This window comes from Homalodisca vitripennis, chromosome 6 (assembly GCF_021130785.1).
Source record: "Homalodisca vitripennis isolate AUS2020 chromosome 6, UT_GWSS_2.1, whole genome shotgun sequence".
Classification (NCBI taxonomy): domain Eukaryota; kingdom Metazoa; phylum Arthropoda; class Insecta; order Hemiptera; family Cicadellidae; genus Homalodisca; species Homalodisca vitripennis.
The window spans coordinates 83579775-83595552 of NC_060212.1; the positions used below are offsets into that span (position 1 = coordinate 83579775).

A 15778-nucleotide genomic window follows, 5' to 3' on the forward strand; every position below is an offset into this window, starting at 1 on the left:
CTCATGGTTCAAATGATTATATGTTAACTATATTTTAGATTATTTTACGTAAGATGTGGAAATATATTTTTTTTTAAAAAGCAGAATATTAATTACTGTCTTAATAAAATTAAAACTGTATAATATAGTTATAATAACAATTAAGAAAATTAGGTTGCCCGTTACCATGTTGGATTGATAGGTCCAATTTATTTATTTTGGGTAAGGTCTTTTAGATTGTTGTCGAATAAGCCCACAAAAAATACTAAATTAGAATTCAAATACCATTTTTATATTTCGAAGTCTGTGCTATTTAAAGCAAGAATGTTTAAATGTTTGTGTAGCTATTCTTTTAGTGGCATCTTATTTTTAACAGTATATAACAATTACAATTTTTATGTGTACAAAATTAATTGCTGCAAAACAATTAAATGGTAAAAGTGCCAAGGAAATTATATATTTATTAATATTAGTTTCTTCGTTTTGTCATTATCCCTTGCTAGTTTTTACGGACGAATTTATTAATACATCTTGGCACATAGATTTATACTTAGAACATAATATAATAGCTAGATAAAAGAGTGTATATAGTCAGTTAGAATCAGAAAATACAGAAATTAACTTTGCTATAAATGAAAGCAACAAAAAGTTAGGTCGGTTAATACAGATCCTGTTACACTGGCCATTGCCCGCTTATTTTGGCTTAAATAAATCTCGCTACTTTAACACTCTTCTTTTAATCCTTGTTCTTTGAGAATTATCACTTAACCGTAAGATAAGGACTTTGTAAAATCGTTCTCTCCGACCAAATAAAATAGACGACATAAAGAATAATTTAATTTTAAATAAAGGAAGATAAGATAAGGCAGTATTAACACGATATTCATGAGGTAATATATAATGGTATGCTATAGTAGTATTTAAATATTTTTTAGGATTGGTATTAGTTTTTTAATTGAACGTTGATATAAAAAAAAAATATTTAGATAGTTATTAACTAGTAAGAGTCTAATAATATTGGTTTAATTAAGGAAGAATAATACTGGAATGATTATTGATAAAATACACTTCTTTATGGGAAAGATATAAATTTTAGCAACAGATACCAAAAATGTAAATAAATAACCACACAATCTTCCGTGAACATTTTCTATGGTCCTGTATGACCATAGAATAACAATGATATTGAGAACAATAGAAAAACACACAGATTTCTCTAGGACACATTTTAGCGTTATTCTATTAATGAATTAGATTCACCTTCAGTATAATGATGACGTCCATAACACACTGATATATTCATATAGGGCAAAATAATAAAAACACTGATAGAATATGAAGAATTATACCCCTAACTGAATTTAAATGGTTAATCATATTTCCACAAACTTTTGTCTAACATACACGCACATTCCAACGTGAAAATTGAGCTTCTCTTAAGGCTTCCATGTATATGGAATCTTTTTATGTAATATTCAGGGTACTATATTTAATATTGCGGGATGATGCATACATACACTAAGGATTAGGCACACACAGTATGCATTACAATAAATTTTGTTGTGATTTATATTTATTCAACTTAATATTTGATTTAAACCATTAACTAATGAGCTTGGTTGTTCAGAAACAGTTACCAGAGTTAATTGCGTAGCATTTCTGAAATTAAGAAAGACTTATTTCTACCTCATCCACTGGAGGGAGGGCAAGACTGTATGGCAGACTTCCAGTGTTCAAGGAACGGACTGTAATCTGTTCATACCCTTAAAAAAGTTATTTGCACGTGTCCAAACACTCACCACACCGCGCCTGGAATTGTTCGGTAGACTGCCAGTGTCAAGGGAACAATTCTTCTGCTTGTAGCCCTTCATAAGAACTGCACATTTTTGGACACTCATACCACCACGGACTGTATAGCAGACTGTCAGAATCAAGGGACAAACTGTAATCTGCTTTTAATCTCGATATATACTCGTATATATATATATATATATATATATATATATACAGTGTTTAGTTTGTGACTTTGGAGTAAATTATTGAAGAGAAAGTATCCTGAAAAACTAAACAAAACCATTGTTATACCTTTCATTGCTTATTTATGGAACTAATGGTTAATATTGTGTGTTTTTTCATTCATTCAACAGCTAGGGTGATAAAGAATAATTTGTGTGTTATGTGTACAAAGCTTGTTTGTTCGTCGCACTTTGAGATCGTAGTTAAAACATCGCAGTGAACTCAACTGTGCGTCTAACGAGACAAGAGAACATCTCTTCATCTAGATTTTTACAGATTATACCAGACAAAGTTTTTTGCCAACGTACTTATCTTTACATATAGAAATGATACATTATCAAAACTATTACGAACTCATCGTGTTGCAGAAAGTACGTTTTGTCTACTTAAATCACAGCAAGAATTATTGCTATCGTGCCCTAAAGTTCCGTCTTCCTGGATCCCTTCAATTGCACGTAGACACAAGATTCGATGAATCAAATATTTGCCACAGAATATGCTTTAAGCAACCCTTAAATAAGTTCAAAAAGGATATGTAAATGAATTAAATCACTCGATTTTCCATACAGTTGTAGCACTATTTATGAACTTATATGAGTTAATTAATATATAATAAATATTTTGTTAATAATATGTCATTACGCTTCATGAAGCAATGCTGTTTCTACACTAAGACTTCGAGGTACAGTGTAGATTTTAGTGGGGCCACTTTTACAGACATTGTTCTTTTGAGATTTTAGATACCATGGTTGAGGTGCTTTGATATTTTGCGCTGAGTAAATAGAAATTTAAACAAACAGAGGTAACATTGTCATTTTAATCCATATTACTCGTATTGTAATTTAGATTTAATGAAAAATGATCACTCATTCTTAAGCCAAATACGACAGTGCGGAAGAAAATGTTACTTAACGAAATTGCTCCTATCCAAACTTGTCATCTTGGCAACCCGCCATCACACCCTCAGGAGAGGAGCCAACAGATATGTAATTGAATTATTCAGACTGCAATATAGATTATAGATGACTAGGCATTTAAAGTTTACATTTAAATGCGAACTAGGCGTTCTATACAATATTAATGTAAAATTGCGCTGCATAACACATTTGGCATTAATATTATATAAATAATTGTATATCATTAATTATGCAAAACAAGGTATACTTAAGAAACTAATTACCATTCATGTTAAATGAATGTTTTAGCTTAACTAACCAATTACTTCTATTCATAGTATTTCATGTCATTAGTACATTTTGAATTGCATAACCTTTGTTGTATTTCAAAAATATAGGTTTTATAGTGATTACAACACATAGTTATAGTTTAATTGAGAACCTTAAAATAGTTCTATTATTATTGATCTTTGGATTAAAATATAATCCTTAATATAATTTTTTATTTACACGTCAGAAATAATTTAAATAATTATGGTAAGTTAACAAATGTGTAAAAATAATCAAAGAATATATTAGTGATATGAAGGCACCCCTGGTAGGCTCATCAGTTATAAGAAAGCTAGCTCAGTCCAAAATATTATAATAGCGTGAAATTTAATGTTTTGTGCTGTATCAAGAGATAAACAAAGTATAAATAGAATCACACGTTTACCCTATGTATGTGGGATATATTACCAAAACTAATTAACAAATAAAAACATTATAGCAAATAATTATGCAATTTGTTTATTACACCATCAAATGGTAATTTTGAATATTTTTTTAAGTCTCTATAATATTATAGTTTTGCAGGTACAAAACGTTATGAAGTGATAAGATAAACTGTATAACTAAGGTCAACTGATAAATGGAAATATATCGGTAAGGGAACTAAACTGAGATGGATGAAGTTTTAAACGAATGATGAATTTGTCGAAAATGTAAGGGAGCTGGTCACAAGAGAAGGAGCAAAGATGGACCTCTGTCTTACCCCGTTTCGTTTTATAACTAATAGTATTTGGTTATTTATTTAACTTATTATTTGTATATATTGTTCATAATTTATCACGAGTGTTACTATGTCACAAAACCACTACATAGTATTATTTCATAGTATTAATTTTGAACTTTTTTGTTATTTAAATTGTATATGAACTTAAAGGTTTACTTTAAAAACTTCATTAACTTTAAGTTGTACATACAATGTCGCATTTTTAAAAGTTCAATAATACAAAGGTAAGATGATGTAACTAAACTGTATTACTTATTTATGTTTAGGAAATATGTTACTATACCATATTGTTGTACTCAAATAGTACAACCTTACAATCGTGTACATTATTTAGTTTGTTTACAAATTAATTATTCTATTTTCTCTTCGTTTATTCTATTTTCTCTTCGTCATCATGTTTACCCATTAGATCAATGTAAAAACATTACCAAATAACATGGACTGCGATTACGCTCGTCATTGATATTATAGTAATTAAAGAGTACATGTCAGTTGGTTTTGAATACAGTACATTCAGACCGGTAGAAATGACCCTTTTTAAGGCTTGGCTAACGTTCAGCAAATTACTTACAATAGTTCTCAGAAAAATATTTTTGAAGTCAAATAAGTTACGGAAACATTAAATAATATGACGTGTTAATTATTGTTTAAACTCAATTACTATCGTAAACTACGACATATTAAGTAATTACCGTTCATTGATACAGGTTTTTCTAGTGCATGGTTATACACCCTGGATTTGGTATACTACGATTCAGAACGTATTTCTGAAAGTACTATGTATTTAAATTATTTTTAAACTAAAAGAGATATGATTTAATAGACAGGGACAGCTGTAACATTATTTTTAAATATCTATTCAGCAATTTCAAGATATTAGAGGTGAATAAAATAATTAACCTGGAAAAATTTAAGATTATCTTGCCTAAAAGGATTTCACTAACAAGCGTGAATATCACTACAAACGGACATAAACAGCAAAATTGATGTGCAACCTCAACCACCATCCTTAATTCCTCCTTCGTGGTTTATTTAAAGCTAGATGATCATGTTGTTGTTTCATAGCCCACAACATACACATACTACACTATAAGCCAATCTTTAAAAAAATACCTAAACGTATATATTTAAAAAAATTTTTTTATAGTTCTTTCGCCTATACTAACCTCATGGGTTTAATATTTATAAAGATGAAATCTACTACAAGAGATTCATCTTCCCAGACATTTTATATATATAAATTTACAAATGTAAGTTAACAAATGTGTAAAATTAATCAAAGAATATATTAGTGATATGAAGGCACCCCTGGTAGGCTCATCAGTTATAAGAAAGCTAGCTCAGTCCAAAATATTATAATAGCGTGAAATTTAATGTTTGTGCTGTATCAAGAGATAAACAAAGTATAAGTTAAACGAAGTATATAGTTCTTTCGCCTATACTAACCTCATGGGTTTAATATTTATAAAGATGAAATCTACTACAAGAGATTCATATTCCCAGACATTTTATATATATATATAATATGGTATATATATATACCACGTAATTTGTAGTAATATACACGAACTTCAAGTGACAAACCCACTAATACAATGATTAGGGCACGCTATATATTGTTTGGTGTTTATCCATATAGAGACTACAGCATATGTCTGCCTCAAATTCGTATATCTAAACAGAATACATAATATATGCTATCGTTACTGTTGAAATATACCTACAGACGTTTCTGTTTTTATAAAACCGTTACTTTATTTGATTTGATAACCTAATCAGGGTTTGTTGGCCGAATTGGGAGGAAATAATCTAACTTGTCCCTATTTAGGGATAAATCATTTTTAACAAGTTAAATAATATCGAAATAAAGGTAAAAAGTGCGATATAGTTCGTGTACAAACCTAAAACACCCTTAACACTTTAATTGTATATATCAAAAATAAGTATTAACACTAAAGTTTTAATATTTTGGTATATAATGTATTTAATGGTATATAATGTGGTATATAATGTATTTTGGTATATACCACCAAAGTGGATTATGACGAGGTTTAAAAATAAACACCAAAAATCGTTAGAATATAGCATTTAAAAGGAAAACATGACATTAGATATGATTATTACTTGATCGATCCTATGATCCTATGTTTGATTTTATTATTTAAAATAAGGGATAGGGGTATAATGTGAGACAGAAATAATAGTGTGAAGGTTTAATCGTACACAGTAAAACAGATAAAACCGCCTAGTTTCCGTTGAGTACTCATAGCTTTTGATACTAATCTTGAACCTAATAAACTTCTTAGTCTACATTTGAGAATTATAGCCAAAACAATTTCTGAGCAATTGTTACATTATACAAACCTAATTAACTTTTGCTATGAGATTATTATGCTGGTGAAATTATAAAAGTTCACATTTAAGTGTTATGATACTTGAAATAGCTTTTAATTTTGTAATAAATATAATCGTAAGTGGCAAATATATTTGAAAAAATATGATTACAATTAATTAATTTTAAAAACACATAACAATTCCTAAATTAGAAAAGTCCTAAGAAACCAAGTTTTTTATTTACAAAGAGGACTGTCAGCAAAACCAAGTACATATCATGTTACAAATTAGATAGCAAGTCATCTCTAGCAGTTGATCTCGACTGAAATTGGTCACAAGATCAGACTTCTCATATCTCACTAGAATAATTTACAACTATTAACAAAAGTCTATAAAAGGTAAACTTTGTATGGCTGCGGCACGTTTTATAGCCTCTACAATGGCCGCCTCGTTACGGTCTCATGGTATCGATCACCGATAGTGACACTGATTAGATACCTTTATCACCTGCCTTCTCTCGTTGATAGATCACTTGTAATAGCTCCTCTTTTCCCGCGTTAAGACAATGTCTTTTAGCTAATTGCTCAATATGTAACCTTTTCTGTAGGCTTGTGTCTATTGAGAATGTTGTAAATATTTAAAACGCTTACTATATGTTAAATGGAAAAAGTAGGTTTGAATTGAAGGAGGAAATATCCTTCTTATTGGAAAAATTTATTTTCTAATATGTTATAAAAAAAAACTCACAAAAATCCAATAATTTTTATATTTTCACACAAGGCCTATCGACCATGGAAAATTGTCAAGACATAGTAATAGTAATTCCCTGGTTGAGACACGTTTATTACAGCTATAAACCCAATAGTTACCTTTAGGCTTATGGTATGACTCTCTAAACGTCTAAATGCCGTCAGTGTTACGCTTAGGACACATTAATAAATATTATAATTTAATTTGACTGCGCAACTATAACCTAGTTTTATGGCAGTATGTTGTACTTTCCCTATCTCAATAAGACAGAGGGACTGTTTAAAACCTTATAACGAATGAAATGTTGTACAATATTACCCTTACACTCTTGATTTTATTAGCTTTCTTAGGCTACTTACAACTATATCAATATTGTACGTAATACTGATCAGGAAATCAAATATGACATTATTTTAACTATTTATAATCGTTAATATGGCAGAACTTTTATTTGTGTCTTTTCAAAGCGCATTTTACCACAAGTCCCCAATTTGGACAATGGTGAAGATGAACTTAATGGCAGTTTTGATAGTGAGGATAATGTATGTGAAAATCTCCACTCACTGTATTAATACTTCGATCAAGTAGGCCTGCCATATCGTAAGTTACAAAACAGGCAAACTATTTTATTCAATTCCATTTAACCTTCCTTAAGGATATCACTGTTTTAGATTTTTTGTTGTATTACAAATCTTTTAAGTTAAGCTTATGAGATTTGTAAATGCTTTAAAATATCCCGTTTCATATTTTCTCGTAATATAATATTATATTTTTTTTGAGAGAATACATATATTTATATAGTTATAAATACCGCCAATATATTATAACAAATAATATTAATGGAATTCTAATGTTAAACTTGAAAAGAGAATATAACGCTAATCGTCATCCTGTCAGATGCAAGAATAACACTTCACACTCTGGGCTTTGCTAACACGCGATAACATACTGAACACGTTATTTCAGTTATAATTAATTAGAGTATCGTCCAATGTTACACGAAATATCACATTATCTTTCTGGGGAAAATGCAATCATCATGGTAATGCAGTTTTCTTATTCACGTGAGAATGTTTCATAAATCAGGATTGGCGATGAAAAACTTGAGTGTAAGTGACACTGTAAAGACGCTTGGCGTTGTGCTGGGCAGTGGGCTGGGGTTTTCTGACCATGTGTCGTATGTTTCTCAGAGAGCACTGGGGAGACTGCGAGGCATGTATACGCTGAGATCCACCCTTCCAGCGTCCGTTAAGCTGCGTCTTGTCCTGTCTGTCGTGTTGCCAATTTTTTATTACTGTTTTCCTACATACGTCAATAGCATCTCAAAGGAGGACGAAGAACGAATTCAAAGAATGCAAAACACTGCAATTCGTTTTGTATACGGGCTCTGTCGAAGAGATCACGTGTCACCATTTCGAGATGCTGCAGGACTCATGACCATGGATGCCGTGTGTAGGATGCAGACTTGCTGCCTTGTAAACTATGTACTATTCCAGCGGGAGCCACGGTACCTGGCAGAAAGCCTGTGCAGTCGTGCTGAGATCGTTTGCCGTAACACTCGGCAGAGTGACCAACTTCAATTTAATAAAGTGAGGTTGGAGATTGGTCGAAGGGGATTTTCCATTTTGGTCCAAAGTTGTACAACGGTCTCCCTTGTGACGCTTAAAGGTCGCCATTTTAAACTTCAGCTAAAGAAGCACCTCTTTTCACTGGAGTGAACGTTTTATACTTTTAACTTTGTACTTTTAACTGTTTTTAAATAAGTTTAGTGTCTAAAATATATTGTATCATGTTGACGTGAGTTATTATGAAAAACAGATGTATCTGATAATCGCTTGAAATAAAAGGCATGTTTATTTATTTATTACCAAACATTAAATATAATATAATAATGTAATTTCTATACATTTAAAATGTTACCATTATTCTTTCTTATTACTATCTCATGTAATTCACTCTTCGCGTGTTTTGATGATATTTGGTATGTTTAATGTGTTCGGTATTAAATGTTTTACGAAGCAACATTCCAAAACCCAATAGTGTCTCATTATTATTAGACCTTTAAAGTACTTATTTAGCGCAATAGTAGTGTTTGATACATATATTAACGAGAAGCGTAAACGAGTTAGATAGAAGTAACTATTTACCGATTAGGGATATAATCTTCGTCTTCATATAAACCTTTCGAAAAACGTACTTTGAAATTAGATAATACAGCCTGTACTGAAATATTAAACGGCACAAAATAGCCTAGCAGTATTTTTGGCTTTGTTATCAGATGGTATTTCATATTAGGTAGATCTTTTAGCGGATCATCTAAATTCAAAAAATTAAAATTTTGATTTGGATGAATAACGTACTTAATTCATTGGAATACATTAAAATTGTGATAAATGATGCCTTACCTTAACATAGTACCGTCGAAAATTTAGGTTGGTATGGAACCTTTTGGCTTATTGCACCTACGAATTACAAGTTTGAAGCTTTGAAGTAAGACAATAGAAATTATTAGTAATTCTCTTTCTAAATCACATATGATAACTAACCTGTTTATTCAGCCAGCTGAATTTTCACTTATCACTATGATTTCATTCCTCCACATGCATAAAACCCATAAGGTCAGAGCTCAAGTCATGCCAAAGAAGAGGATAATCGATTTTATTTACTTATTCGATTATTTCTTTACGTCTGACATAGTGCCAAATGTAAAAACCTCATATGCTAGACTACCTAGAATCATGCATGTAGTGAAGGCGTCTGAAAGCATTAACCACTTTGTTGACGTAGCACTATAATATAATTCAGTTGTTACTATAGTACATTCATGTAATTGGTTAGCATGAAGGAAGCCTGTCACCGGAAGGGGAAATTGTCATATATGTATGTGTGTCTATCATTACGATATCACAACGTACTAGGACGATCTCACCTATAGACTTGAAACTTTGCATGAAGTTTAATTCTATATAACCAATATTGACTTACATTTTGGTGTATGTACCCCTTGGGGTGTGTTAAAACATTAACGAACATCCTTACATTAGTCTTTTATGAGTAACCATAACACCATGAAGAAGCTTGTTGAAAAAACAGATTTGTAAAAATATCTTGGTAAAATCAATTAGTATTTTAGCGTCCGGGATAGGAAGACATATAGCTTAATGAAGTGAGCAATTGAATTGAAACGTTTACTTAAACTTATTCTGTTACGAGACGTATTTCGTGGTTGTCCTTACATATAAAGATTTTAGATATAACAGAACTCTAACCACTAGGGGGCCCTGCCCTATATTAAAATGAATCAATGTTTTGAAGCCCTGTGAAGAATAAGTATTTTTCCAATTGTTATTAATGTGAAAAAGTAATTGTGTCAATATTTTAAATTAAATCATTATTCTGCATTATAATTAATACGTTAAAGTTTCTATCGAGGCATAGATAAACCAATAACTAGTCAATTTATTATGACACATAAGGCAATTATGGAAATAATGCATTTAATGTGTGCATATAACGCTCTTATATTAATGACCTCTAAGTTACAAACAATTAAATGGGATGTAATAAAATTTTAACTAACTCATGTTGAAGTGTGGTAAAAGCTTTACATAATCCAATTCCAAATCTGCACCTCTCATGAAAACCTCAAGTACTTACGCATATAATAAAATAAATTAAGAGATATATATTTACAGGTGTCATTGACTCTACTAAATATACTTATTTCCTTACTAGAATAAATAAACTTGTAAAAATAACTGATTCTTTGAAATAAGAGGACAGTAAAAAACTGGAGTTCATGCAATAATTATCACGTGCAAGAACACGTACCTGTAACCTCCATGGCTTCCATGTCGTATAAATATATTAATGCTTTCTAACTAAAAAATTTGTATTTGTACAAACCAGCCTAGATGTTCCTAGTTTTACTCGAATATTACGCCACTCTACTAAATATATGGATTATTTATTTATATATTTGGTTAGTGCTAAAATAATGTTTCCCTGTCCGACATTAGATCCCCAAAAAACTGTTCTGTACCACTGAATATTATTTGGTACGCCATCAAAGGATGCACTTCAAAGGTTTATTCAGCAATAAATTGAGTGTAGAACCACTGCTTACCACAAATAATCTATATATTTCTCAAATCACTTTATACAGAACATATCCTGGATGCACTATTCAAGAGTAGACGTTCGGCTGGTGTGGTCGTGTAAGTACACGAAGAGATCACAGTAAGCCCCTTGGTTCTGGCAGCCTGCCATACATTTGCCTCCACTGTCACAAGATATAGTGGTTACGTTTATCCATGACACTCGTAGTTAATATCATTCTACGTATGAATACGTCTGCAGTTCTCATTTCAAACAATATTCGGTTATATAATCATGATATGTATATCGTTTAAAAAAATTATGGTTGCCTGTAAATTTGGTTTTACGGGCGAAGATTTTACGTGACAACGACTTTTTCTCGGTAGAATATTTATTAATATGAATATTATTAATTTGCACAATAGGAACAAGGAATTGAATGAAAATAAGAATTGCACAAATTTTAACTATAGAAATATATTTTGTTTACTAAAACATTGTACATAATTTGAAATTAATTAAAATTTGTTATTGTAAATGGTAAAGTTGAATAAAACATTTACAAAAATTGGAATTTGAAATTCTTGCTAAACACAGTTAAATTCTAACTCCGCGCGTGGTGATTGGTCGGTTTAGTTCGTTTGTTTGGTCGCACTGTTATGACAGGTTAGAGGTTATAATTTGTTATTTTAAATGTTTGACTAGCAATACGCGCTGTTTCTTCTCAATCGACTCAATTACGATTGATTGCAGAGTGATTTAAACTAATAATTTACTTAACACTATCAACATTTGTCAATAGTATGACATAACCTATAAACTCAGTTTCTCAACTTTCGTGTCAATCTAACAATTAATCAATCAATCATAGTTTACGATAATGAAATATCCAGTGTACAATTATTTACCTTTATTGTTGTAGTTGTTGTAAATGACGAATCTAAGTACTCCACATTTTCACGAATAAACATAGTTATCTGCTTTATCCCGTGCGGCGGACCCACAGTTATCTGCTTTATCCCGTGCGGATCCCGTGCGGCGGACCCACTGGACGGGCATCGTAACGTTACCGGGCGTTACACTTTTTCATGAGTGACTCCGAGCCGCAACCTAATTTAAGACGTTGTCACATCAAAACAATTATATGAAAAGATTATGTACCAAACACTTACGGGATTAATTAGAAACTAATCTGAATCCTTTTCCTAATTTGTTCAGATATCAACTTCAGAATATTCCAGATTATTTTTGAGAAGCAAGTCCATATTTTATGCGACTATCTTGAATCAACCGTATTGAAATTAGATATCTCAGGGGTGTATACGCGTATTATACTAAGTATCGCGGCATATATTTAGTGAAAAATACACTAAAGTATTGTACCACACACACACATTGTTTACGTTTCAACATTCTTATTCAATTCAATTTCGTCCAAGATAGTGCCCTAAAGTATGCAATGAACCAACATTAAGTGTTTTCTACTCAACAAGGATCAGCAAAAGTACGTATAACATTAAAAATCAATCATATGTCAACAAAAGATTACAAGATATTGCAAGATAAAAATTACTGAGAAGATAATTGCAGTTAAATGTAATTCGTTCGTTAAAACAGGTGTACATTACGTCTCGAAAATTTGAAACTGTTTCCTTAGAACAAATTAAAATTACACCATACCATAAGTCGTGCAACAGGCTTCCGTTATGCAAATTCTAGTCACTAACTCATTTATTTCTCTAGATATTCCGCAGGTTGCTATACAGACGTAAACCGTGTAGAAAAGTAAAAAAATATGTACGCTCAGCCAAGCGATTGAATATGCACCAAATATATAATTTAGAACGTAATTTAGAACGAAGTTTCATGCAACATTCTATAGATGAAATCTTTCCTGAGATGTATTGTCACAAGATGAAACTTGTGTACGCGCACATTTGTTCATTAGGCTCTCTACCTAGGTTCAAAACAATCTTTAAATTATAAAAGTTCCAATACACTAGGAAGCTTACTAAAACTAAAACGTATGCTGAAATAAAATCTTGTAACTGATTTTTAACTTTAAATTTGCACGTTATTATATTTTGGTTGTACTCTGAAGGTAAAACTTTAAGAAATTTCTCATTTTTAAATATTCCAATTATTATATGCAAATTATTTACAGATAATTTAAACTACCAATATTGCATTGCCAGAACGATTGCCCACGAGGCCAGTGTAAATATATTTTCTAACACTCAGCCAAATACCACAGGGTGACATGCATCATCACCAAACAGCATTGATACATATATGAAGCATCATTAAACTAATACCACCAAACGAACGGGAGACGACTTTTACTGTGTATTAAATCCGTTAAATATTTTCATTCTTAATCATCGTATAGTGGGTGAAGTTAGGAAGCCTCCATCGTAGCTGATGTTCACGTTTGTGTGCTCAATGGTTTAGATTATAATTGCTGAGTCCCGCTTAAAGAGATTGTTCTTGGTCGTGCTCCTTCTTTGGTCGTCTGCCAAATTATACTATTAGGAAATAAATCTATTTCATTGATAGTTTTCAAAGCAAGGTATTACCTGACTTTAATTTTAAATCTAAACCATGAAAAATTGCTATGTAAAGTACTTACTTACATTGACATGCTGGTAAAAGCCTACCAATGGCAGTGACCAAACATGAACTCCCTTTTACGTAGATTGCATGGATAAGTGGCTGTCGCAATCAAAGTGATGGGCCTTTTATATTCGTATCAGCACTAAAATGACAAAATAACTTTACGTACCAGTTAAATTAAACTTATTTTGTATAGTACTACCAAATGTCGTAACGTTTTTATATGAAACCTGTTAAAATTTAAAACAAACCACTAGTTTTTAATCAACTAAATTTAACTAATTCTATTTGTGTATCATTTGTTAATTTTTCTATGAGGTTTGATATTTTTTAGTAACTGCTAAGTTACTATCTCCGGGCCTAAACCAGATTACTCCATAAGGTTCATCACGACACATTTGTACAAATTAAAATTCACAACTGTTTGAAATTATGAAATGTCACATGTCAAAGCAACCACCTTTAAACCAATATCTACTAGAAGAGTTATTTTATTTTGTGATTAGACCGTGAATTTGTTTTAAAATTGAAACTATTATAATACGAAAACAACCTAACATAAGTTAGGCAGTTTTCTATGTCCAGATGTATACAGTGTGTATAAATTAATTTTAAAATTTTTCTCAACATGTAGGAGTATTATTCTATCTATATTATTGGATGAGCGTTAGTCAATGGTATTACTTAAGGCAATTGAAAACTTTCTTGCATGTTTCTTTCGGTTTATCAATATATATATATGTCTCTCCGCTTGATATTTCTAAACGAACAGACCTGTAGACTCTAAATATAGCTTGTTTCTTCAGTTAATATGCATGTATATAAATGGTATGTCACTTAACATCTTTGTGTTTTATTACACAGTAAACTAGAAATTATTATCTTTGTTCCCTGGGCAATGTTCTGTCTGATTGCTTGTCTGCCTGTTTTTTCACAGAACATTTTGAAAATTAAATTAAGTATAAAGAAGAGCATAGCATGTTACATAACATGTAGTGTGAATTTCTACTACATCGCGTATGGAAAATGTATATAACGACTGTTGTTATTCATAAATTGTTTTGTTTGTGTACGTCATAGTTTGGTTGCACTTTACTTTAGCCCCGTCAGCTATAAAGATCTCAAACCACTAATAATAATATTTTTTAATAGTATGTTTTCATTCCCAGAAAGACTTTTTAGGCGATCGCCGTCTATAATTACACAATAACTGATAATATATTTGAAATTTTATATTGGGAATTTTAGGTCATATCTTGAATAGTGCAACAATCTAGGGGTCGAGAGGAATTAGTGTGTATTTGTAGAGGGGATAATAAGCTAAGGATGGCTTGGAACGATGTGGAAGGGATATACAACCCCAACACAGCCCAACAAAGTAGAAGAAATTTTAGAGGTCTGAGTATTTTTCCAAAAGTTTCTACTTCTATGTCGACGTTTATTTCTCTGTCCTCACCTCTTGTTAATAGAAATTTTTGAAACATCGCTACCAATGCACATCTATCTTGTGCATTTCGTTATTTTTATAGTTATTGTGCAATAGTCATTTTTATCTATTTACTTATTAGTCAGACTTTCTGCGTTTTAAATTTTTAGTTTAAATTCTGCATTTGACATAGTGGATGTTCTCTCAGGTTGTTTGACAACACTGCAATAAACAATTCATAAAATAATTATGTCGCGACATGAAGTTTGGAATTTAACAGGTTTTCCTTGAGTGATAGTGGCGATCACTGTCCTCTAGCTGAGGATACACTGTTGTGTCAATGTTTTTTTACACACAAGTTTGCCAGAGCAAATAAGAAATTGTACCCTCCTCTTTATTACATATTCTAAAAGTGTATTTTACTTTTTCTTTATTATTTTATTTTTTATTTGTATTATGTATTAAATTGTATTACTTTAATTCTTGTGTTGACTGGTTGGCCCCCAGGTAGGCACTTTTCTAACATAATATTATGATTAAGGAGTTTTTGGTATGGCGGAAAAGGGCAGTCACGTGATCTGAGTTAGAATTTAGGTACTATCTCAAGCAGTG

General features: G+C 31.2%; 1 protein-coding gene across 2 annotated transcripts in view; it reads left to right on the top strand.

Annotated features, from left to right (window-relative positions):
• Window positions 1–15778, top strand: part of LOC124364477 (sex peptide receptor-like) — a 364700-nt gene that overhangs the window by 74720 nt on the left and 274202 nt on the right. The gene's annotated exons all lie outside the window — the stretch shown is intronic.